Source organism: Callithrix jacchus, chromosome 2 (assembly GCF_049354715.1).
Source record: "Callithrix jacchus isolate 240 chromosome 2, calJac240_pri, whole genome shotgun sequence".
NCBI lineage: Eukaryota > Metazoa > Chordata > Mammalia > Primates > Cebidae > Callithrix > Callithrix jacchus.
In genome coordinates this window covers 48216562-48241127 of record NC_133503.1, presented here as the reverse complement: position 1 = coordinate 48241127, position 24566 = coordinate 48216562, and the positions used below count along the sequence as shown (strand labels likewise).

The 24566-nt window shown below is 41.7% G+C and overlaps 1 protein-coding gene across 6 annotated transcripts in view; it reads left to right on the top strand.

Moving 5' to 3' along the window:
• Positions 1-24566, top strand: part of CSNK1A1 (casein kinase 1 alpha 1) — a 58653-nt gene that overhangs the window by 1392 nt on the left and 32695 nt on the right. The window lies entirely within an intron of this gene.

Sequence of the window (24566 nt, the reverse complement as noted above, 5' to 3'; positions counted from 1 at the left end):
GAACCCTGTGCATATAGGCGGTCTGCTGAGGGAAGCACGGAATGGGGAAGTGGGTAGAGGCAGGTAAGGAGACCAGCTGAATCCAGGTCTTGGTGTTTCAGTTACCTGGGTTCCCTACAGCTAGTGGCTTCCTGTAAGTCAGTTATCGCAATCACTGAGTAAATTTCAGTTTGCTAACTTAGTTTAAAATTTCATTGTATTACACTGTGTCCCATTTCGCTTCCGTCATTTCTCCCTCTTCCCGAGGCTTTCATTTGCAGTAAAGTGTGCAGGTCATCTTTGATCTCTACGCGGAAGGTTTGACTGCTGCCTTTTTTACGGCGGCATGTCTGGTGTTCAGAGGTTTGCTCAGTGAAGTGGATTTGAAGGTGGCGAAGCGACAGGGCAGTGTCATTTCGGGTTGCTATTGGAGCTGGCTTGGGAAATGGCTGCTCTTTTGTTGTGTTTTTGTTCCAACATGTCTTCCTCCTCCGCTTAGAAAATGGCGGAACGACGTGACTCAACCCCATATTCCTGCCCTTTTCTCAGCTTGGGTTCACAAATTATGCTTCCTTGATACCTCCTTCAGCAGCCCCAAGTGGTTTAAACCTTTGAAAAAGTCAAGAATAAAGCTGCAGGAGCCAGTGGGGTTCCAGGAAGGACATGGCATAGTGACAATGTTTGTGATCTCGTCAGCAGATATGATACGAAATTGTTGAATTATACTATGTAAAATCCTTTGTAGTTCTTTTAAAAGTGTTAATTACTCTTTCCTTTAGTGAATGGTCATGTTTGTCACTTTTCAGTCCAAACTAAATTTGTATAGATAGTGGCAGAGGCAGTTTGAGCACCACCATGTTAAAATTTACTCAGCTCAGTTTTATTAAAAGAGAGCTTAATCACTTAGCCACACTTTGATAAGTAATTTTAACCTGTTGAGTTTATCAGTAAATTTTAACATCAGAGAAATTGTGGCCTTTTTTGGTGTGGAATATTGGTGGATACAAATAGTGGTAATGAGGATACAAGGTGACGAGATAGAAATACATTGTTCCGTCAACTCTTGAGGGTTTTAGAGTAATGTTTTGACTTTAGGGATTAAAAGAGCCTCTTCATGGAATAGAGACTAAAATGTAGTTTAAAACCCAGCTGTTTTCCAGCGATAATAAAAAAAAATTTGCAAAAATTTTCAGAATAGTTGAGAATGGTATTTACTGTTTACTGGAGCCTCTTTTTTTGTTTTGTTGTTGTTGTTTTTGTTTTGAAATGGCGTTTTTGCTCTTGCCACCTAGGTTGGAGCGCAGTCACACGATCTCTGCTCACTGCAACCTGTGCCTCCCAGGTTCAAACGATTCTTGTGCCTCAGGCTCCAGAGTAGCTGGGACTACAGGCTGGTGCCACCACGCCCAGCTAATTTTTTGTATTTTTAGTAGAGACGGGGTTTCACCATCTTAGCCAGATGGTCTCCATCTCCTGGCCTCGTGACCTGCTCTCTCGGCCTCCCAAAGTGCCGGGATTACAGGTGTGAGCCGCCACGCCTGGCCTAATTTTTGTATTTTTAGTAGAAAAGGGGTTTCACCACGTTTGTCAGGCTGGCCTGGAACTCCTGACCTCAGGTCATTTTCCCACCTCAGCCTCCGAAAATGCTGGGATTATGGGTGTGAGCCACCAATCCTGGCTTTTTTTTTTTTTTGAGAGGAGTCTTACTCTGTTGCCCAGGCTGGAGTACAGTGGCACCATCTCGACTCACTGCAACCTTCGACTCCCGGGTTCAAGCGATCCTCCTGCCTCAGCCTCCTAAGTATCTGGAATTACAGGCCTGCGCCACCATGCCCAGCTAATTTTTTGTTTGTTTAGTAGAGATGAGGTTTCACCATGTTGGCCAGGGTGGTCTCAAACTCCTGACCTCAGGTGATCTACTGGCATGGCCTCCCAAAGTGCTGGAATTATAGGCGTGAGGCACTATGCCAGGCTTGTAGCCCCTTTTCTATTTCAGGTTTTTTTTTTTTCAGATCTTGAATTAAGGACTGGATTGCATAGTGCTTACATGGAAACAACACAAATAAAACTATCCTAAAAAAAAGTTCCAAAGCTGTTAGTTTTTATTTTCTATTAAAAAAAAAATTTTTTTTTTTTTTTGAAGGGACGGGGTTTCACTGTATTGGTCAGGCTGGTCTTGAACTCCTGACCTCAGGTGATCCACCTGCCTCGGCCTCCCAAAGTGCTGGGGATTACTGGCGTGAGCCACCGCGCCGGGCCAGCTGTTAGTTTTGACGGAGAACTGAATGATAAAATTTGCTATTGGTTGTAAATGGGCAGGTAAATCACTTGGAAGAAAATTCCAAATTTATCTTTTGACGTAAAGATTAATGTGAAATCTAAGATGATACAGATTTGAGGTTTCAATTTATTTATTTTTTAAAATTTTATTTATTTATTTATTATTATTTTTTTAAAGATGGGGTTTCACCCTGATGGCCAGGCTGGTTTTGAACTCCTGACTTCAGGTGATCCACCCACCTGGGCCTCCCAAAGTGATAGGATTACAGGTGTGAGCCACTGTGCCGGGCCTGATTTGAGGTTTTTAAATGGTTCTTGTCTTTAAAAAAATCCTGTGTGGGAAAATAAGGCCCCTTACACCCACTGATTGCTTTCTGTCACTAGTTTTTCCTAGAATTTCTTACAGATGGAATCATATGGTATGAGGTCATTTGTGTCTGGCACTTTTCACTTAGCATAATGTTTTTGAGATTATTTATGTTGGGAGATTTTATAAATTTCACAAATCAGGTTAAATTTAATATATTTGAAATCATTTTCAGAAAGCATTAAGCATTGCCATTTTCACTGCTAAACCCAAGTTAAGTACATGCCCTTTTATCTGGTAGCTTTTATTTAAGACCTGATACAGACTCATAAGGGCAATGAGTAATAAACTGAATAAGCACATGAATAAATTAACTTCTGAGCTGAATAATAATAATAGGAGCCTATTATAAGGTGGTGAGTGTGAGAGAGTTATGGTAGTTTTAAGCTCTCTGTGGGTGGGGCTAAGCAGATTAACCTGGCTTTCAAATTAAGGCTTCCTGAGAGAGGAGATGGGATTTCAGGATCTGGGTCTGAGGAAGAAAGCTTGGTGAACTGGTTTGGGAAGGCATCCAAGAATAGAGTGAGGCTTCTGGGTGTAGTCTCTAAGGAGAATACAGTAACTGGATGAGGGTGTGGAAAGGGTAAATTTACTTTAGGAGTGGTAGCGTCAGGTACATGGAAACAAAAGTGGTTTGTTGGTTTTAAAGTGAAATGTGAAGAAAAACCAAAAACCTGTGTTTCCATTGAAGCAAAAAGGATAAAGATTTATATAAACATTCTTTATTTGGATAACAACATCTTCCCATCCCCTTCAGTCTGTTTGCCACTATTTCTATATCACCCATACGTGGTGCATACTTAATAAATATTTACTTGGTAAGTATTGAATTAAGTTGACTGTTTACTTTTAGCTAGATAAAAGTTAGGTATTATCCATTGTTTTAGAAGTATTGTCACTAATTTAAAATTTAAATTTTTCTGCCTTTACCCTTCATACACAAATTTGTTCAATCCCTTCCCTATGTTTTCTGTTAAAAAACTCCCTGTAGGATTTGCTTTGCTTTTTTTATTTTTAATTTTTTTGAGACAGTTTCACTCTTGTCACCCAGGCTAGAGTGCAATGGCGTAATCTCAGCTCATTGCAACCTCTGCCTCCTGGGTTCAAGTGATTCTCCTGCCTCAGCCCCCCAAGTAGCTGGAATTACAGACATGTACTACCACATCCGGCTAATTTGGTATTTTTTTAGTAGGGATGGGGTTTCTCCATGTTGGTCAGGCTGGTCTCAAACTCCCAACCTCAGGTGATCCTCCCGTCTTGGCCTCCTAAAGTGCTGGGATTACAGGCATGAGCCACTGTGCCTGGCTGATTTGCTTTGCTTTTAAGATACTTTGGTATGTCTTACAACAGAGACTAAAAATTACCTGGGCTTTATGGATGACCTGCTTAATCAGGTCCTTCCTGTGTAATTTCAGAGACCTATTGTTAAGAGGCATAGCATCCAGAGTAAAGAGCCAGGATAAGCCAGGCACAGTGGCTGATGCCTGTAATCCTAGCACTTTGGGAGGCAGAGGTGGGCAGATTGCCTGAGCTCTGGATTGTTCTGAGACCAGCCTGGGCAACACGTTGAAACCCCTTCTCTACTAAAATAAAAAAAAAAAAATTAGCCATGCATGGCTGTGTGCCTCTGTCGTCCCTCAGGAGGCTGAGGCAGGAGAATTGCTTGAATCTGGGAAGTGGAGGTTGCAGTGAGCCAAGATTGCACCACTGCACTCCAGTCTGGGTGACAGAACAAGACTCCATCTCAAAAAAAAAAGAAAAAAAAGAACAAGCATGAGAGAATGACATCCATTCTCTTGATATTTTAAAAAATGAAGTTTCTGATTCTAGGTGCTTCAGGAGCTGCGGCTTAAGGTGCCAACATGGCCAAGTCCAAGAACCACACCACACGCAACCAGTCCTGAAAATGGCACAGAAGTGGTGAACCCCAGGTTCCTGAGGAACATACACTTTGCCAAAGAAGCACAACAAGAAGGGCCTAAAGAAGATACAGGGCAACAATTTCAAGGCCGTGATTGCACGTGCTGAGGCTTTTCAGGCCTTCGTAAAGCCCAAGGAGGTTAAGCCCAAAGGGTGTCGGCCACAAGCTTGATCCACTTGCCTACATTGCTCACCCTAAGCTTGGGAAGCATACTCGTGCCCGCATTGCCAAGGGGCTCAGGCTGTGCCGGCCAAAGGCCAAGGATCAAACCAAGGCCAGGCTGCAGCTCCAGCTTCAATTCCAGCTCAGGCTCTAAAAGGTGCCCAGGGCCTTCCCTGTAAAGGCAACAGAGTAGATATCTCTGTCTACCTGTGTGAGGACAGAAGGACTGGTGAGACCCCTCTGGGCTGCTGCCTGCATGGGGCTGGGGTTCTCTTGTGCTGTTTATACAAATAAACCTGAGGCAGGAGAAAAAAAGAAATCCTTAGACCTTGTGAATTGATACGTGAGGGCTCACTTAAAATTAGAGTTGACCCTTAAACAATGCTGGGGTTAGGGGCACTGAACCCCAACCCACCCACACTGTGCTCCACAGTCAGGAATTCAACTATAACTGTTTTTGAGATGGAGTCTCGCTCTTGTTGCCCAGACTGGAGTGCAATGGCCTGATTTTGGCTCACTGCAACCTCCACCTCCCAGATTTAAGCGATTCTCCTGCCTCAGCCTCCCGAGTAGCTGTGATTACAGGCATGCCACCATGCCCAGCTAATTTTTGTATTTTAGTAGAGACAGGTTTCACCATGATGGCCAGGCTGGTCTCAAACTCCTGACCTCAGGTAAACCCCCTGCCTCGGCCTCCCAAAGTGCTGGGATCATAGACATGGATCATTGTGCCCAGCCCCAATTATAACTTTTGACTCCCCAAAAACTTACTAATAATCTACTGTTAACTGGAAGCTTTACCAATAACATGAGTAGTCAATAACGTGTGTGTGTGTGTGTGTGTAAGTAAAGCTCTTAATCCTCATCATCCTCACTTTGGGCTAAGGAGGAAGAAGAGTGGTTGGTCTTGTTTGGGTAGCAGGGGCAGAACAAAACCTTTGTATAAGTGGACCTGTGCCTCTCAAGCACCTCTTGTTCAAGGGTCAGCTGTATCGGGTTTCTGTTACAACCTTCTTTTTTTGTGTGTTCCATTCTGAATTGAATTAAATTTATTATTATTCTTACAGAGATGGGCTCTTGCTGTATTGCCCCCAAGGCTAGTCTTGCTCTCCTGAGCTCAAGTGATCCTCCCACCTCACTCCCAAAGTGCTGGAATTATAGGCATCAGCAACGACCCAAGAAACAATTATGATATGCTAAAAAGTTCTTTTTTTTTTTTTTTTGAGATGGAGTTTCGCTCTTGTTACCCAGGCTGGAGTGCAATGGCATGATCTCGGCTCACCGCAACCTCCGCCTCCTGGGTTCAGGCAATTCTCCTGCCTCAGCCTCTTGAGTAGCTGGGATTACAGGCACGCGCCACCATGCCCAGCTAATTTTTTGTATTTTTAATAGAGACTGGGTTTCACCACATTGACCAGGATGGGATTACAGGTGTGAGCCACTGTGCCCGGCCCCCCCTTTTTTTTTTTTTTAAATGCAGTGTTTCACCATGTTGGTCAGGCTGGTCTTGAACTCCCGAGCTCAGGTGATCTGCCCACCTTGGCCTCCAAAGTGCTTGGATTACAGGCGTGAGCCACCACGCCCAGCCGAAAAGTTCTTAACTAGCTAGGTGTTGGAGGTTTGAGCTCTAGGTCTGCTATGTGGTATTGACTGGGTGATCTACAATCAGTCAGTTCCTTAATCTCTGTGAGCCCATCTGCTTCCTCATTTAGAAAATAAAAGGGTTGATGTTGGCCCGGTGGCTCATGCCTGTAATCCCAGCACTTTGAAAGGCTGAGGCGGGTGGATCACGAGGTCAAGAGATCGAGACCACCCTGGTTAACATGGTGAAACCCCGTCTCTACTAAAAAATACAAAAAATTAGCTGGGCATGGTGGTGCATGCCTGTAATCCCAGCTACTCAGGAGGCTGAGGCAGGAGAATTGCCTGAACCCAGGAGGTGGAGGTTGCGGTGAGCCGAGATCGCGCCATTGCACTCCAGCCTGGGTAAAAAGAGTGAAACTCCGTCTCAAAAAAAAAAAAAAAAAAGAAAGAAAAGGGTTGTTTGGAAAGGAGAGTGCTGAACAGAAAGATTTAGGACTGCCTACCCTTCTTTTTCCAGCTAACTACTCATTTCCATTTGCTTTTGCATACTGAGCTTTTGGGTAGGATTTTATTTGAACAAGGGTTCTCTATTTAAAAGTGTCACTGGACTCATTGATGCTAAGGCCTTTTAGTTCTGGAATTTTAAGACCTGTTTTCAGAGGATAGTAGCTGGAAAGAAAGCATTCCAGCAGTTTGATATTGTGTCTACTACTTGCCTTACCTTCTTTTTCCTGTTTTTCTTTCATCTTTTATTATTATTTATTTGTTTATTTTTCGCGGCAGGGTCTTGCTCTGTCACCCAGGCTGGAGTGCAGTGGCAATTCAGAAGCATGATAATAGCATATTACTGCCTCAAACTACTGGACTCAAATGATCCTCCTGCCTCAGCCTCCTGAGTAGCTGGGACTGCAGATGCGTGCCATCTCTCCCAGCTGCGTAGTGTTTTTTAATCACTTATTTTTGCCCTCTGTGACTGAAAGTCAAATGTTCTGGAACATACTTATAAAGCACTAGTTAATCGTTACTCTTCATTTTTAAAAACAGCTTAGTCTTATCTTTGTCACTGAGCATATCTCCTGTAAATAATGTAATGTCTATTATCAGAGAATGAAGTTGACACTGCATTGGATATGTCTTCGTCAAGATACATTACAGTGGCCATGCTTACCTTGCACTTAAAAAAAAAAAAAACAAAAAGATGTATCACAGATGACGAGAAGTGAACTTTTTAACTCGAAGGAAAACTGAATTCATGGTATACTAGAGCTGCTTTATACTGGCTTGTGAGATAATGTAATAATGCTAGGTAGCATTTTAAGCTGGACGAAATGTAAGATAGGTATATAGCTCTACTCCTACTAATACAAATTAGACAGATGAATGTCAGGGGAGTTACTAGAGTCTCTTAACTTCCAACTCTCTTGAGAATCATTGTCACCCTTATGTCAAGGTCAAATCATGTCTGCTTACAGACTCCACATTGTTCTGTTTGATGCTGGAGAGCCATCCTCTGCTTCTTTACTTGTTGGCATTTCACCTCATAGAGAAGCTGAAGAGCTCTTGTAGAAATACTGGTAACCTATTTGTATTGAATTAGATGCTTATAATTCAGGGTATTCTTATTCTCCCTTTTGAATCTGTGGATTGCAGGATAAAAACTTGTTAGAAATGATTAACTTGTGGCTGGGAGCGGTGGCTCATACCTGTAATTGCAGCACTTTGAGAGGCCGACGTGGGTGGACCACAAGGTCTCAGGAATTCGAGACCAGCCTGGTCAAGATGGTGAAACCCCATCTCTACTAAAAATACAAAAATTAGTGGCCGGGTGCGGTGGCTCACACCTATAATCCCAGCACTTTAGGAGGCCAAGATGGGTGGATCACGAGGTCAAGAGATCGAGACCATCCTGGTCAACAAGGTGAAACCCCGTCTGTACTAAAAAGTACAAAAATTAGCTGGGCATGGTGGCACACACCTGTAGCCCCATCTACTCGGGAGGATGAGGCAGGAGAATTGCTTGAACCCAGGAGGCAGAGGTTGCGGAGAGCCGAGATCGCGCCATTGTACTCCAGCCTGGGTAACAAGAGTGAAACTCGCCGTCTCAAAAAAAAAAAAAAAATACAAAAATTAGCGGGGCATAATGGAGTGCACCTGTAGTCCTGGCTATTTGGGAGGCCGAGGCAGTAAAATTGCTTGAGCCTTGGATGTGGAGGTTGCAGTGAGCCGAGATCATGGCACTGCACTCCAGCCTGGGCAACAGGGCTAGACTTGTCTCTACAAAAAGAAAAAAAAAAAGAAATTACCAAATTGTATCTTAGCTGGGCGCAGTGGCTCAAGCCTGTAATCGCAGCACTTTGGGAGGCCGAGGCGGGTGGATCACGAGGTCAACAGATCGAGACCATTCTGGTCAACATGGTGAAACCGTGTCTCTGCTGAAAATACAAAAAATTAGCTGGGCATGGTGGTGCGTGCCTGTAATCCCAGCTACTCAGGAGGCTGAGGCAGGAGAATTGCCTGAACCCAGGAGGTGGAGGTTGCGGTGAGCCGAGATCACGCCATTGCACTCCAGCCTGGGTAACAAGAGCGAAACTCCATCTCAAAAAAAAAACCAAAAACAAATTGTATCTTAATTTGGAGTAAATACTTGAACCCACGTGAAGTATGTGGGTTATTTTTTGGCTTTAGTCAGTGGTCCTCAGCCATTTTGGCACTAGGGACAGGTTTTGTGGAAGACAATTTTTCCACAGACTGGAGCTAGTAGTGCGTGTGGTGCGGGTGGGAATGGTTTTGAGATTATTCAAGTGCATTTATTGTGTACTTTATTTCTATTGTTATTACATTGTAACATAATAAAATAATTATACAACTCACCTTAATGTAGAATCAGTAGGAGCCCTTGGCTTGCTTTCCTGCAACTAGATGGTTCCATCTGGGGTCATGGGAGACAGTAACAGATTATCAGGCATTAGATTCTCATAAGGAATGCACAACCTAGATTCCTCTGTGCACGCGGTTCACAACAGAGTTTGCTCTCCTGTGAGAATCTAATTCTGCTGCTGCTCTGACAGGAGGCTGAGCTCAGGAGGTAATGCCAGCGTTGGGGAGAGGCTGTAAATACAGAGCAAGCTTCACTTAGCTTCCATAGTGGATACTGGTCAATGGCCCAGGAATCAGGGACCCTTGGTCATTTCTGGAGCTAGATCTTTTTTTTTTTTTTTTTTTTTTTGAGACGGAGACCAAAGCAAAAACTGGTTGACCAGTATTAACATAACATGAACTAATGCATGTTTTAGTGGGATTTTTTTTTTCTTTTTTTTTTTTGAGACAGTCTTGCTCTGCCGCACAGGCCAGAGTTCAGTGGTGTGATCTGAGTTTGACAAATGCATATGTTGGTGTAACCTACATCCCTTTAGGACTGTTTGATTTTATCTTTGTACACATACATTGCTACTCCTCGGTAAGTTCTATTGTGTGACAGGGTTAGTTTTATTTATCTACTTATTTTTAAGTCTGTCTTTTGGATCACAGCTAAGCATTATTTTTTTCTCCAGCCCCCAATTAAACATTATTTTGATGTTGGTTTGCTCATATACAAGACTATAGGTTAATAGTAGGATTTATCTGACAAAATTACCAGATGGTGGTTGTCTTGAGGGTGATGCTAGTGAATATGGTATTCAGTGGCAGTTTATATCTTTACCTTATTATCCTCCTTTGAAGAACTAGAATAGTACCTTTTTCTTGTATGTGTGTGATCAGTGGGGTGTGTTATGGCTCTTTTAATGTGGATTTTGGAAGTGCTGTACAAAAAGGTTTGGCTGAAGAGAGTACATTCCTATCAACATAAAGGGAAATGGAAAGAGCATTATATTATGAGTCAGGGTTCTGCCTGTGATGCTGTCTAGATTTGAACCTATTAATAGAGTGAATTCTATAATTTCTAAAGTCAGTTTTTACTTACAAAAGGGCTTTCAAAAGCCCAATTAGGGCTTAAAACTTTTAATGATAGTATAAATTGATGGAATAATCAGTAGGACAAAAGATGCCTCTTGTTCTCTGATGTAGTGATTTGTTCTAACTTTAAGGTATAATTGCCTTTTATTTATTTGTAATGTTGATAAGTACTTTTGAAATAAGGGAATAACTGGTTGAATTCGGTGTGGCTAAACATTCATTCTTTTTTCCCCTCTGGATGCAAGAAAAAGAGGCCAATATTATCAAGGCATTGCATATGGTCTCATTTAATCATTACGACAATCCTGTAAGTTGGTGTTTTATATCAAGTATGTGAGTCAAAGTGGTTAATTTGTCTAGAGTCACACAACTAATGTGTGATTTGTACAAGTCCTTCTGCATCTTTCAGCTCTACAAGTGGTTCTCAAATTTTGGTGCAGATTGGAGACAAATGGAGAACTTCAAAAAGTCACCTAATCCCTACCCTTAAGTATTTTGATTTAAGTAAGTTGGCATATGACCTAGGTATCATGATTTTTAAAAGCTCCCCAGGTGATTCTGATATGTAGCAAAGTTCAGGAACCACTGTATTATACTATATTTTGGGGCTTAATAATTGTTGCTTTGCTACTTGCCCACATCAACCCCCATCTTTTACTAGAACTACAACCTAATCAGGCTGTATTCTTTTTTTTCTTTCCTCTTTTTTTTTTTAGAAGGAGATTTGCCCTTCTTGCCCAGGCTGGAGTGCAATGGTGCCATCTTGGCTTACTGCAAACTCCACCTCCTGAGGTCAAGTTGATTCTCCTGTCTCTCCTGAGTAGCTGGGATTACAGGATGCGACACCACACCTAGCTAATTTTTTTTTTGAGACGGAGTTTCGCTCTTGTTACCCAGGCTGGAGTGCAATGGTGCTATCTCGGCTCACCGCAACCTCCGCCTCCTGGGTTCAGGCACTTCTGCCTCAGCCTCCTGAGTAGCTGGGACTACAGGCATGTGCCACCATGCCCAGCTAATTTTTTTTATTTTTAGTAGAGACACGGTTTCACCATGTTGACCAGGATGGTCTCGATCTCTTGACCTTGTGATCCACCTGCCTCAGGCTCCCAAAGTGCTGGGATTACAGGCGTGAGCCACCACACCCAGCTAATTTTTGTATTTTTAGTAGAGACGGGATTTCACCACGTTGGTCAGGCTGGTCTGGAACTCCTGACCTGGTGATCCGCCTGCCTCCCAAAGTGCTGGGATTTTGGCCTCCCAAAGTGCTGGGATTACAGGTGTGAGCCACCACACTGGCCTATTTACTTTTTTTGTTTGTTTTTGAGATGGAGTTTTGCTCTTGTTGCCCAGGCTGGAGTATCATGGTGTGATCTTGACTCACCGCAACCTCTACCTTTTGGATTCAAGAGATTCTCCTGCTGAAGCCTCCCAAATAGCTGGGATTACAGGCATGTGCCACCTCACCTGGCTAATTTTGTATTTTTAGTAGAGATAGGGTTTCTCCATGTTGGGTCAGGCTGATCTCAAACTCCGGACCTCAGGTGATCTGACTGCTTTTGCCTCCTAAAGTACTGGGGTTATAGGTCTGAGCTAATACACCTGCCCTGTGTTTACTTTTAAAATGGAACCCTGTCGTTTTGAGAATTAGATTCTCAAAGATTGTCAAAGATAATGGCTACTCTTCATTTTTATTGAATTTTTGAAGTACCTAATGCATATATAGCTCCCTTCCTCAGTTCGCAGTTGGTAAATATTGGGAATATTTACCAATTCTGTGGTACTTACTGTTTCTCAAGTACTCCACTGAACCCATTAGCTGACTGCCAGTTTACAAATGGAAACATGGCTGTACTAGCTGAGTGCTGGTGTAAAAATGCTACTCTGTCATTGAAAGCTAATGTGCGTTGGGTGCAGTGGTTCACGCCTGTAATCCCAGCACTTTGGGGGCCCAGGTGGGCAGATCACCTAAGGTCGGGAATTCCAGACCAGCCTGACCAACATGGAGAACCTTGTCTCTACTAAAAATACAAAATTAGGCAGGCGTGGTGGCACATGCCTGTAATCCCAGCTACTCCGGGAGGCTGAGGCAGGAGAATCGCTTGAACCCGGGAAGTGGAGGTTGTGGTGAGCTGAGATGGCACCATTGCTCTCCAGCCTGGGCAACAAGAGTGACACTCCATCTCAAAATAAGTAAATAAATAAAGCTAATGTGCATTAACTTCACAGTACATATGTATTAATACTATGGTGGATGTTCAGCAACTTAAGTATCTCTTAGCATCTATCAGTGATGTCAGTCATTTGGATTTTCTTTTTGTTCTAGTTCAGCAACATTTGGAAGTTGCTTCTTTTTTTTTTTTTTTAAAGATGGGGTTTCACCATGATGGCCAGGCTGGTTTTGAACTCATGACCTCAGATGATCCACCTGTCTCGGCCTCCCAAAGTGCTAAGGATTATAGGTGTGAGCCACCGTGCCCAGCCAGGAAGTTGCTTCTTACATAGCAGCTTTTTTTTTTTTTTTTTTTTTGAGACGGAGTTTCACTCTTGTTACCCAAGCTGGAGTGCAATGGTGCGATCTCGGCACTCTGCAACCTCCGCCTCGTGGGTTCAGGCAATTCTCTTGCCTCAGCCTCCTGAGTAGCTGGGATTACAAGCACACGCTACCATGCCCAGCTAATTTTCTGTATTTTTAGTAGAGACAGGGTTTCACCATGTTGACCAGGACAGTCTGGATCTCTTGACCTCGTGATCCACCTGCCTCGGCCTCCCAAAGTGCTGGAATTACAGGCGTGAGCCACCATGCCTGGCCATAGCAACTTTTTTTTTCTTTTTTTCTTTTTTTTTTTTGAGACAGCATTTCCCTCCTGTTGCCCAGGCTGGAGTGCAATGGCGAGATCTCCACTCGCTGCAATCTCCACCTCCAAAGTTCAAGCGATTCTCCTGCTTCAGCGTCCTGAGTAGCTGGGATAACAGGCATGCACCACCACACCTGGCTAATTTTTTTGTATTTTAGTAGAGAGGGGGTTTCTCCATGTTGGTCAGGCTGGTCTTGAACTCCTGACCTCAGGTGATCTGCCCACCTTGGCCTCCGGAAGTGCTGGGATTACAGGCGTGAGCCACCGTACCTGGCCTGAAGAAAGATTTTTTTTATTTAAGGGTGAAAAGATGGTGACAGTGGCCGAATCATACGTAGTATACGTCATCCATGTTTCGTTTATGCCATCACTAATTGTATATAGCACAGAGGTTTGCTTATGAACCTTCTGAAATTGAGATTGTCCTGTATTTTGCCTCGCCTGGAAGCTGCACTAAGTCCTACACTTAGCTGTTACATTTCCCTATATTGCCAAATCATTCTGTCCTAATGGTGGCTTTTGTGGAAAGGGGAGTGAAATTTTTGTATATTTTAAGGTCTACATTTTTGTAAGTCTTGTTACATTAGGGATGTCTAATACATTGTCCTTGGTAACAATGGAAATAATGAATTTTTTTTTTCTTTTTTTGAGATTGAGTCTTGCTCTGTTGCCAGGCTGTAGGGCAGTGAGCCCAATCTAGGCTCACTGCAACCTTTGCCTCCCGGGTTCAAGCAATTCTCTTGCCTCAGCCTTCCGAGTAGCTGGGACTATAGGTGCACGTCACCATGCCCAGCTCATTTTTGTATTTTTTACTAGAGACAGGGTTTCACCATGTTGACCAGGATGGTCTCGATATCTTGACCTTGTGGTCCGCATGCCTTGGTCTCCCAAAGTGCTGAGATTACATGCCTGGCCATGAAATTCTTCCAATTACAGTGGAGATCATATTTTAATGGAATATTATTATTCCCCTTTTCAATTTCTTTACTTTTCTCTTCACGGGCGGTTTTTGTTGTTATTGGTGGTTGTATTTGTTTGTTTTTTTGAGATAGAGCCTCATTATCACCCAGGCTGGAGTAAAGTGGCATGATCTTGACCAACTGCAACCTCTGCTTGATTCTCATGCCTCAGCCTCCTGAGGAGTTGGGACTACAGGGATGCGCCACAATGCCTGACATTTTTGTGTTTTTGGTAGACATGGGATTTTGCCGTGTTGGCCAGGCTGGTCTTGAACTCCTGGTCTCAAGTGATCCACCCGGCTTGGCCTCTCAGAGTGTTGGGATTACAGGTGTGAGCCACTGTGCCCAGCCGTTCTTCATTGTTTGCTTAGGCTGGGTTTGGTTTTGTGTTTGGCTGTTTGCCCTTTATTGAAATTATAACCACCAAGCTCTTCTTACAGAAATGCTAGTGTACTCAGTTTTGAACCTCTATAATATTATATATTTTATATTCCTCTTAGAGAAATGAGTGTTGTTAGCTTCTACTCTGCAAGTGAAAGCTCTGATAGTTTGAGACTGTCTTGGTGAATTTAACATAGAACACCTTGTGCAGTACCTTATGGAGAAGAACAAGCATTTCTTTCATTCAGTTGACATTTACATGAGGGTACCTACCCGTTGCCAGACACAGTTTAAAAAACTGGGGACAGTTTATTTATCAATGATTTTGTGAGACTTGCATTTTTTTTTGAGCATCTGCTGTGAGGCTGGCATATAATTATGAATATGTCTTCTGCTGAAAATTAGGAGGAAAGATGTCTAAATGTCAAACTATGTGAGGACATGAATGTTTACTTAAGAGAGTAGTATATTGAGCATGAGCCCCAAGCAGTACACCCGAAACATTTAGAGATTGCCTTGGTTAGTTGCAACAGTAGCACCCCGTTAAGACTATTCATGTGAATCTTGCCAAGTCAGCATTTTTCCAATCTCCACTGTGTGTAATTACCACCTATAGAGTTTGTTAAAAATGCCAGGTTACCCTTCCCTACCAACAGGTTTTTGTTTGACCAGTTCTAGAGTTGGACCCAAGAGATTTTTTGTTCGTTTTAACAATTACCACAAGGAATTTCTTCTAAAGATGAGAGAACTACACTGAGAAATTGTGTGCTGAGATTTTAGCCCTCTATTGTATCAAGCTGTTGAGGATAGTTAGTGAATTTTGCTGAGTGCTGTGGCTATTGTAGGAAATGGTATGGTCTTTGTTGTTGGCATTTTATAATTGTTGGGCAACTGCTTTTTTTCTTTTCTTTGAGACAGAGTCTTGCTCTGTTGCTCAGGCTGGAATGCAGTGGCACGATCTAGGCTCACTGCAGCCTCTGCCTCCTGGGTTCAAGCAATTCTTCTGCCTCAGATCCTTGAGTAGCTGTGATGACAGGCACGTACTACCTTGCCCAGCTAATTTTTGTATTTTTAGTAGAGACGGGGTTTCACCATGTTTGCCAGGATGGTCTCAATCTCCTGACCTCCTGATCCTCCCACCTCAGCCTCTCAAAGTGCTGGGATTACAGGTGTGAGCCGCCGTGCCTGGCTCTGCTTTTTGTGGTAAGAATAACAGTCCCTTATTTATGTAATGCTTTGTAATTTATCAAGTGCTTTTACATAAACTATCTCATAATTACCACGTCTTTTGATAAGTATATATGGTTATATTAAGAATCTTTGACCAGTGAGCAGAAACCACCTACACAGAGTCTCAGAGCAAGAAAATGACAAGCCAGGACTAGAACCTATGTTTCTGGCTGCTAATCCAGTATTCTTGGTACTGTGTTACATATATTGTCAACTTAGCCAATTTCCCATTCTTTTTCTTGAGATGGAGTCTAACTCTGTTGCCCAGGCTGGAGTGCAGTGGTGCAATCTTGGCTCGCTGCAACCTCCGCCTCCTGGGTTCAAGCTATTCTTCCTCAGCCTCCCAGGTAGCTGGGACTACAGGCTTACGCCACCGTGCCCAGCTAATTTTTGTATTTTTAGTAGATATGGGATTTTACCATATTGACCAAGCTGTTCTTGAACTCCTGACCTCGTGATGTACCTGCCTTGGCCTCCCAAAGTGCTGGGATTACAGGTGCAAACCACTGCGCCTGGCTCCAGCCTCCCATTCTTAAGCCTAACTGCGGATTTACTGGACTACTTTTTAATGGTCTGGTCACTGAAGGACTTTTATGAATATTAGTTAGTTCTGTATTATTAGTTCAGGTTTGCATAGACTTGATAGCTATTCATGTATTTGAATAGCTATCTTTTCTTCCTTTCAGATTGTATCATTCCTTTCTGGTAGCTTATGTTCCTTCTTCCATTTTCATTTTCCCCTTTGCTTTATGTTATGTTTTCCATCTCAGACCTTGTTCTTTATTCTGTACCTGTTACTTAAAACAAAAATTATATGAAACTTTGGAATTTTTTGTTTTTATTTTCTCCACTAATGTAGAAAAATTTTTTTTTTTTTTTTGGTGTTGTGACTTAAATCCGAACCTAATGTAGAAATTTAATTTTGCCTTTCTGTATACTTTTTGTGTACTGTTTTTTGTCTAGAATTCTTAGTTCTATCCATTTAAAGAGGATTTGCTAAGCGAATTAATTAATGTAAAGTAGGGTGAAATTATTTGTTTCATAACTTCATTCAGTTATTTGTTTTCTTAGTATCTTCATACAGAAAAGACTATCTGTAATTCAAGTGATAATTTACAATGCAAAAATTACCCTAAAGAAAGCCACTTGTGGTCAAGTGCAGTGGCTCATTCCTATAATTGATTCCTATAATCGCAGCACTTTGGGAGGCTGAGGCTGGCGGATCATCTAAGGTTGGGAGTTTGAGACCAACCTGACCAACATGGAGAAACCCTCTCTACTAAATACAAAAAAATTAGCCAGGCATGGTGGCACATACCTGTAATCCTAGCTACTTGGGAGGCCGAGACAGGAGAATTGCTTGAACCAGGGAGGTGGAGGTTGTGGTGAGCCAAGATCATGCCACTGCACTACAGCCTAGGCAACAAGAGTGCAACTCTGTCTCAAAAAAAAAAAAAAAAAAAAACCATTTGGTGGCTGAGTGTGGTGCACGGCCCTGTAGTCCCACCACTTTGGGAGGCTGAGGTGGGTGGATCACTTGAGATTAGGAGTTCAAGACCAGCCTGGACAACATGGTGAAACCTCTACTAAAAACAAAACAAAAAATTAGCTGGCATGGCAGCTTGCATCTGTAATTCTAGCTACTCAGGAGGCTGAGGCGGGAGAATTGCTTGAATTTGGGAGGCAGAGGTTGCATTGAGCCAAGATTATGCCAGTGTATTCTAGTCTGGGCAACAGAGTGAGACTCCATCTCAAAACAAAAACAAACAAAGCCATTTGGTCTCTTAAGAGTGTATTAGGGGATATTTTATAGGGAGTGTGTTCGACTTCTTTTTTTCTTTCTGAAACTTTTTAATGTACATGTTTTCCCTTTTTGAGGAGTAGAAGTAAGTCACTTGAGCCTGAAGAATTTGAAGTTTGAATTAGCGATTTAGGAAGGGGGTCTAATTTTAATATTTTAGAAGTATGGTGGATGAAAATGGCTTTGGACCTGTTCAAATTAAGGTGCATTACTCTTGTGTAGCAGCAAATACAGAACTGAGCCTAGGCCAGGGAATTGGGACTAGGGTTAGATCTGAGCAAGATCAGCATTTAAGTGATAGTGGAGAAAGTAAATTGAGAGGTGAGGTCTCATTCGATTGGTGGAAATTTGGAATTAATAAAGCAGGAGCCGAGTCAGGATAATGGGCTGTTGAAGTTAACGAAAGTCAGTTTTTAGGTAGAGTTAATGTGTATCCATGAGGTAGGAAAGAAATGAGACTTAAAGGCTTTGGTGTTTGGCTGTGTTAGAGCTCAGTACACAGTAGGTGCTCAGTAAAGTAACTTGACTCAGTGATAGGGTCTGAGGACAATCTGAAGAGGGAGTGAGTATATAGAATTAAAGGGATAAGCAGAGGCCAGATTTAGGATTTTTTTTTTTTTTTTTTTTTTTTTTTAATTTTTAGTAGAGACAGGATTTCACAGTATTGGCCAGGATGGTATCGATCTCCTGACCGCATGCTCCACCTGCCTCAGCCTCCCAAAGTACTGGGATTACAGGCGTGAGCCACCTGGCCCTGCCTAATTTTTTATTTTTTATAGAGATACTGGGGTCTGTCTTTGTTGGCCTAAGCTAATCTCAAACCACCTGAGCTCAAGTGATCCTCCCACCTTGACCTCCCCAAAGTGTTGGGATTACAGGTGTGAGCTATAGTCTCCTAGTTCCAGTTACCCCTCGTGTTTTACTGTGATAAATGGCACAGGAGAATATTTAAGAAGCTAATACTATAATCCAGGTATCTTTTAAAATTTAGCCGAGGTGCTAACATTCCTAGGAAGCCTTCTTTTTTATCTTCTAAATAAATTGCCCCTTCCTGTATTTTGTATTTACTTTATGGTTGTCTTTGTATTACACTTGTCATTTACCTATTCTTCAACAGCTTTATTGATATAATTTACCCACATAAAGTTTAATCTATTTAAAGCCTACAGTTTGTTTCTTGGGATATGTACAAAGTTGTATAACCATTACCATAATTCAAATTTAGAATATTTTCCTTATCCCAAAAGTAAATCTTGAACCCATTGGCAGTCACTCCATTTCCCATCAGCCCTAGGCAACTATTCATTTACTTTTATATATTTGCCTATTAGAAAACATTTGATCAAGCTTTTGTAATTTGTATTATGAAGTATATTTTTCACTTCCCAATGAAAGAGTGTATTTTAACATTTGTATCTCCTGGACCTGCCAGTTCTCTACATGCTGTCCCTCAATACCACCACTACCAATGTTGGAGCAGTGATGATGAGCTTATAAAAGTTAGGTCATTTGTGATTCTTTTTTCTTTTTTTTTGCTACTGCATCCCAGCTCAATATTTGTGATATTTGAAATAACAGTTTGGGTGGTATGGGGAAAATGATAACTATATTACCAGGAACCAAGAAAAAAATGAGAGTAAGATGCAAATATAAACCAGGTTTTCGGAAAATTAACTAAAGAAGAAAATAAGGTGATCTTACACACTATACCAACCTCCGCTGTCAGTTTCTTGTGAGCACCAGTCTTCAGCCTGATGCCACCTCACCCCTCGCCCAAAAATCAACCTTGCTTCCTCAGAGAAACTTTTCCGATGCCTCCCTTAAAAAGATAGATTGGATCCCCATAATTTGTGTTCCCTAAACAGTACCCTTTTCTCCTTCATCACGATATTTATTCCCCTTCCCCACTATAAGCCACGAAAGCAGCAATTATTTGGTTTTCGTCTCGTTAGGTACTCTAAATATTGAATGGATAAATGAATAGTAGCTTTGATAGTGAATAGTGATAAAGTTATTTGTTTTGTGTTTTTATAATTTTTGGAGTTAAGGAACATCTACATATCTTTGAAGGCAAAGGGCAAGGAACAAAGATGGAGAATATGAAAATGTACCATAATTCAAGGATCTTGGGGGTAATGTTGTAAGCAAAGGATCAGTAGTAAGAAGAGGGAAAACAAATCCTCCTAGTCGACTACATTATTGTTAAGCAGAACATACATACGATTTTCAAATATTAGATCTTACTCTACAGTTTATTTATCTCAAAAGTTGGTTTGGAATAGGGGCCCTTACCCTAGTTCTTAACCGCATCCACCCCCCCATGAGATCTATGTATTTAGACAGATAAGGAAAATTACATTTTTATTTTTATGAGCTTCTCACTAAAATCTAGTGTTTATTGATTTTAAGTTTAAGAAACCTCTTGAGTTTTAGCTGAACTTTTGACTTTTCACCAATAGAAATCACAGATTTTTTTTTTTTTTTTTTAGATGGAGTTTTGCTCTTATGGCCCAGGCTGGAGTGCAATGGCATGATTTCAGCTCACTGCAACTTCTGCCTTCTGGGTTCAAGCGTTTCTCCTTCCCTAGCCTCTGGAGTAGCTGGCATTACAGGCTCCCACTACCACACCTGGCTGATACCTGCATTTTTAGTAGAGGCGGGTTTCGCCATGTTGGCCAGGCTGGTCTCAAAGACCTGACCTCAGGTGATCCGTCTGCCTTGACCTCCCAAAGTGCTGGGATTACAGGCGAGAGCACCTGCACTTGGTTAGAAATCAGTTTTTTTGTTTTGTTTTTGAGACGAAGTCTCGCTCTTGCCTAGGCTGGAGTGCAGTGGTGCCATCTCGGCTCACTGCAACCTCTGCCTTCTGGGTTCAGGCAATTCTACTGCCTTGGCCTCCCCAGGAGCTGGGATTACAGGTGCCCGCCACAGCACCCAGCTAATTTTTGTATTTTTAGCAGAGATGGGGTTTCACCCTTTTGGCCAGGCTGGTCTCGAACTCTTTAGATGTTCCGTCTGCCACAGCCTCCCAAAGTGGTTAGCTTACAGGGTTGAGCCACTGTGTCTGGCCCAAAATTGATTCCTTAAAAGCAATTTTCTGGTAGTTCAGTTTCACTGCAATTGATTTTCTTCATAATGCCATATATTTTATTTTATGTATTTAAAACATTCTGAGAAGAGATCTATGGGGAGAAGTGGTATCTATGGTTTTGAGAATATATCGCTGTGTCATGAATGGCAAATAGCTGTTAAGAGTGGCATACACGGCCGGGCGTGGTGGCTCAAGCCTGTAATCTCAGCACTTTGGGAGGCCGAGGCGGGTGGATCACGAGGTCAATAGATTGAGATCATCCCGGTCAACATGGTGAAACCCCGTCTCTACTAAAAATACAAAAAATTAGCTGGGCGTGGTAGCACATACCTGTAATCCCAGCTACTCAGGAGGCTGAGGCAGGAGAATTGCCTGAACCCAGGAGGCGGTGGTTGCAGTGAGCCGAGATCGCGCCATTGCACTCCAGCCTGGGTAACAAGAACAAAAATTCGTCTCAAAAATAAAAATAAAAAAAAAAAAAGAGTGGCATATGAGTGTATAGGAAAATTAAAGAAATTGAGAGAAAAGAGAACAGAATAGCTGTAACTATTTTGGGGGGAGGTTGTTTTTCCTTTTCTTCTTTTTTTTTTTTTTTTTTTTTTTTTGATTGCTTAGAAATATAAGCACATACTTTTTTTTCTTTTTTGAGATGGAGTTTCACTCTGTCACCAGGCTGGAGTGCAGTGGCATTATCTATGTTCACTGCAACTTCCACCTCCCGGGTTCAAACGATTCTCCTGCCTCAGCCTCCCGAGTAGCTGAGGCTACAGGCATGCACCACTACGCCCAGCTAATTTTTGTATTTTTAGCAGAGATGGGGCTTCACCATGTCGGTCAGAATGGTCTCAATTTCCTGACCTCGTGATCTGCCTGCGTCGGCCTCCCAAAGTGCTGGGATTACAGGCATGAGCCACCACACCCGGCTGACTCTTAACAGCTTCTAATATGGCTTTTCATTATTTTACTCAGCAACTGTTTTGAACATTTCTTGTGTATGCTAGTAATACAGGATTGTGAACAAGACATAATGGCTGTTACATTGGTAGTCTGAAGGGGAAGATCTACATTAAACAAAATTTTTCTTACTGTTATTTTTGTCTTAGTCAAAGTGATGGGACTAAAATATATTTGGGTACTTTAAATAGCATATTACAATAATTACACTGATTTATTCTGGAATATTCTAGGTCTCATAGCAATACTTAAATTTTTTTCTTTTGAAATAAAGTTTCGCTCTTGTTGCCCAGGCTGGAGTGCAGTGGTGCCATCCCGGCTCACCACAACCTCCACCTCCTGGGTTCAAGCAATTCTCCTATCTCAGCCTCCCGAGTAACTGGGATTACAGGCATGCACCACCATTCCTGGCTAATTTTGTATTTTTAGTAGAGACAGGGTTTCTCCATGTTGATCAGGCTGATCTCAAACTCCTGACCTCAGGTGATCTGGCTGAGGTGATCCACCCACCTTGGCCTCCCCAAGTGCTGGGATTACAGGCATGAGCCACCATGCCTGGCCAGTACATAAATATTTTTATATGAAAAAATTATATATATTTTTTCTCAGTTACTCCCAATTTCATGAAGAGATTTTTCAGAAAAAAGAAAACGCCTAACTTGAAATCTCCAGTTACACTTCCTTTTTCTTTGAGACTTCCTAATTGGTAACCATGTCATGGTATTCTTTCCCATACTCCTCCATTTCCATATTGTATACTGATGCCAAGGCTAATAAATATTGATTTTAATTATGTCTCAGCCACAAACTATAGTAATACTTCCCACAGTTATTTACAGCATGTAAAGCTCAACTAGCCTTGCGCTGAATAATCTATACTACAGCGTCAGTCTATCTACTACCTTGACTCTTCCATTTATGACAGCCCATGCTCCAAAATGGTTTGCCCCTACCTGGTAAGCCCTTTTCTACCTTTCTTATCAAAATACTATTCATCCTTCAGGATCTGACTGGCAGAAGACTATTTTCCTAAAATACCTCTTTAGACAGATTTAGTTCTCATTGATCTTTTGTCTGAATTGTGTTAGTATTTTTTGTCAGCCTCATTGACTTTTGCATGTATTGTCTTACATTTGTGCTTTTTTGTATATCTTAATTTTTAATTTGGATTTAAATTGGATATGCGTTTAGAGGAAAGGACATAAGAGTAGAGAGAGAGGTAGAACTTGCTTTCTCTTGGCATCATATTCAGACCTTAGATACTTTTTTTATGCTGTAAGTAATGATGGTTGTATGAATTGTGGATTTATTCTTCAGCCTGCTTTTAGGTAACACTGAAGTCTGAAGGTATAGATTTGAAACAAATGGAAAATGAGATCCCTGAACATTTTGTCTTTATTTTTATTTTTTTGCTTTCACCCATTAAATTACTTGAATTTTTTTTTTTTCTGGTTATTTTGTAACCATTAGGAAGAATAAGGTCCAAATCAACTGGAGTACTCTTTTTAGTCTCATAAATACCCGAGTACCTGCAATATGCACGTCACTTTACCACAGTACACTTAGTAGCAACATATATTGTACTTAAAACCTGTGTTTCAGCGGGGCGCTTGTAATCCCAGCACTTTGAGAGGCTGCAGTGGACGGATCACAAGGTTAGGAGTTCAAGACCAGCCTGTCCAATGTGGTGAAACCTTGTTTCTATTAAAACAACAACAACAAAACCTATGTTTCTAGTTTGAAGTTTTAGAAAGTAGAGAATAAGAGTGAGGTTTTTGTGTTGGTGTTTCAGACTATAAACTTAAATGGCCTCAGAGAATTGGGTTAGTGCTTGTTCATTACTCGGGTTCTGTGAAGACTATTTAAGTAAAAATAAAGCTGTAACCTCTGTCCTACCAGATATAGAGACAAACACCCAAGTAACAGTAAATGAATATTTTATTGTCAAGGGGTTAAGACTGTGGATACAAGCAATAGTTAATAGCTTTGGGAATTCTAGGAAATGGGAGACCAATGTGGGATAGGTGACATAAGGAAGGAAGGTTTCTTTGGCATCTGGGTTTTAAAGTTGGGATTGAAGGTAGAGAAAAGCTCTCAGCGTACAAGTGGGAAGCATGGAGGTGAAGGTAGAAACTAAGAATAAGTAAGACTGGTATAAGCAGAAGACCATTCCTGGTTCTGAATCTGTGATAATGTCTGAATGAGTTAGTCCAGATGGAAAAGCACAGATGGAGGGTGTGACGTGTTAGCTTTACAGAATTAAGCTATATATTTCTTGAGACCAAAGGAAGTGTGAAAGATGGAAACACCTGTCTCTTAGGTTTAAGGAGTTAATAGTACCAATCCATAGAGATGAAAGTCCTAGTTATTTTAGAACTACATGGTTGCTCCACAAGGAAAAATGCCTTTAAAATGCTTATTATTATTATTTTTTTTTTTGCTATTTTCAATGAAGTATTTAATCCTTCTGACTTTGAGAGTAGTGAATATGTCTTGTGTGTATAAATTTAAGCAAGGATTAAGAATGTCCAATAATGTGTGTGGTGTTTTTTTTTTTTTAAGTATGCTTCTCAATTTACCTTATTCTTTCCAGTTTCTTTTCTTTTTTTTTTTTATTTAGACAGAGTCTTGTTCCATCGCCAGGCGCCAGGCTGGAGTGCACTGGCACAATCTCAGCTCACTGCAATCTCTGCCTCCCAGTTCAAGCAATTCTCCTGCCTCAGCCTCTGGAGTAGCTGGGACTACAGGCGTGCGCCACCACACCCAGCTAATTTTTATATTTTTAGTAGAGACGGGGTTTCACCGTGTTGACCAGGATGGTCTCATCTCTTGACCTCGTGATCCTCCTCGGCCTCCCAAAGTGCTGGGATTACAGCGTGAGCCATTGTGCCTGGCCCATTCTTTCCAGTTTCTAATTATTAAGGGAGTTAGAGGCTTACATACCGGTGATTTTGTTAGAGGTTTACTTTGCAGATGATTTCTTTAAAAAGTGCTTTGTGAAATCATGTTAATTGCATGAAAATATAAAGTCTGAATTTGTGCCTTTTA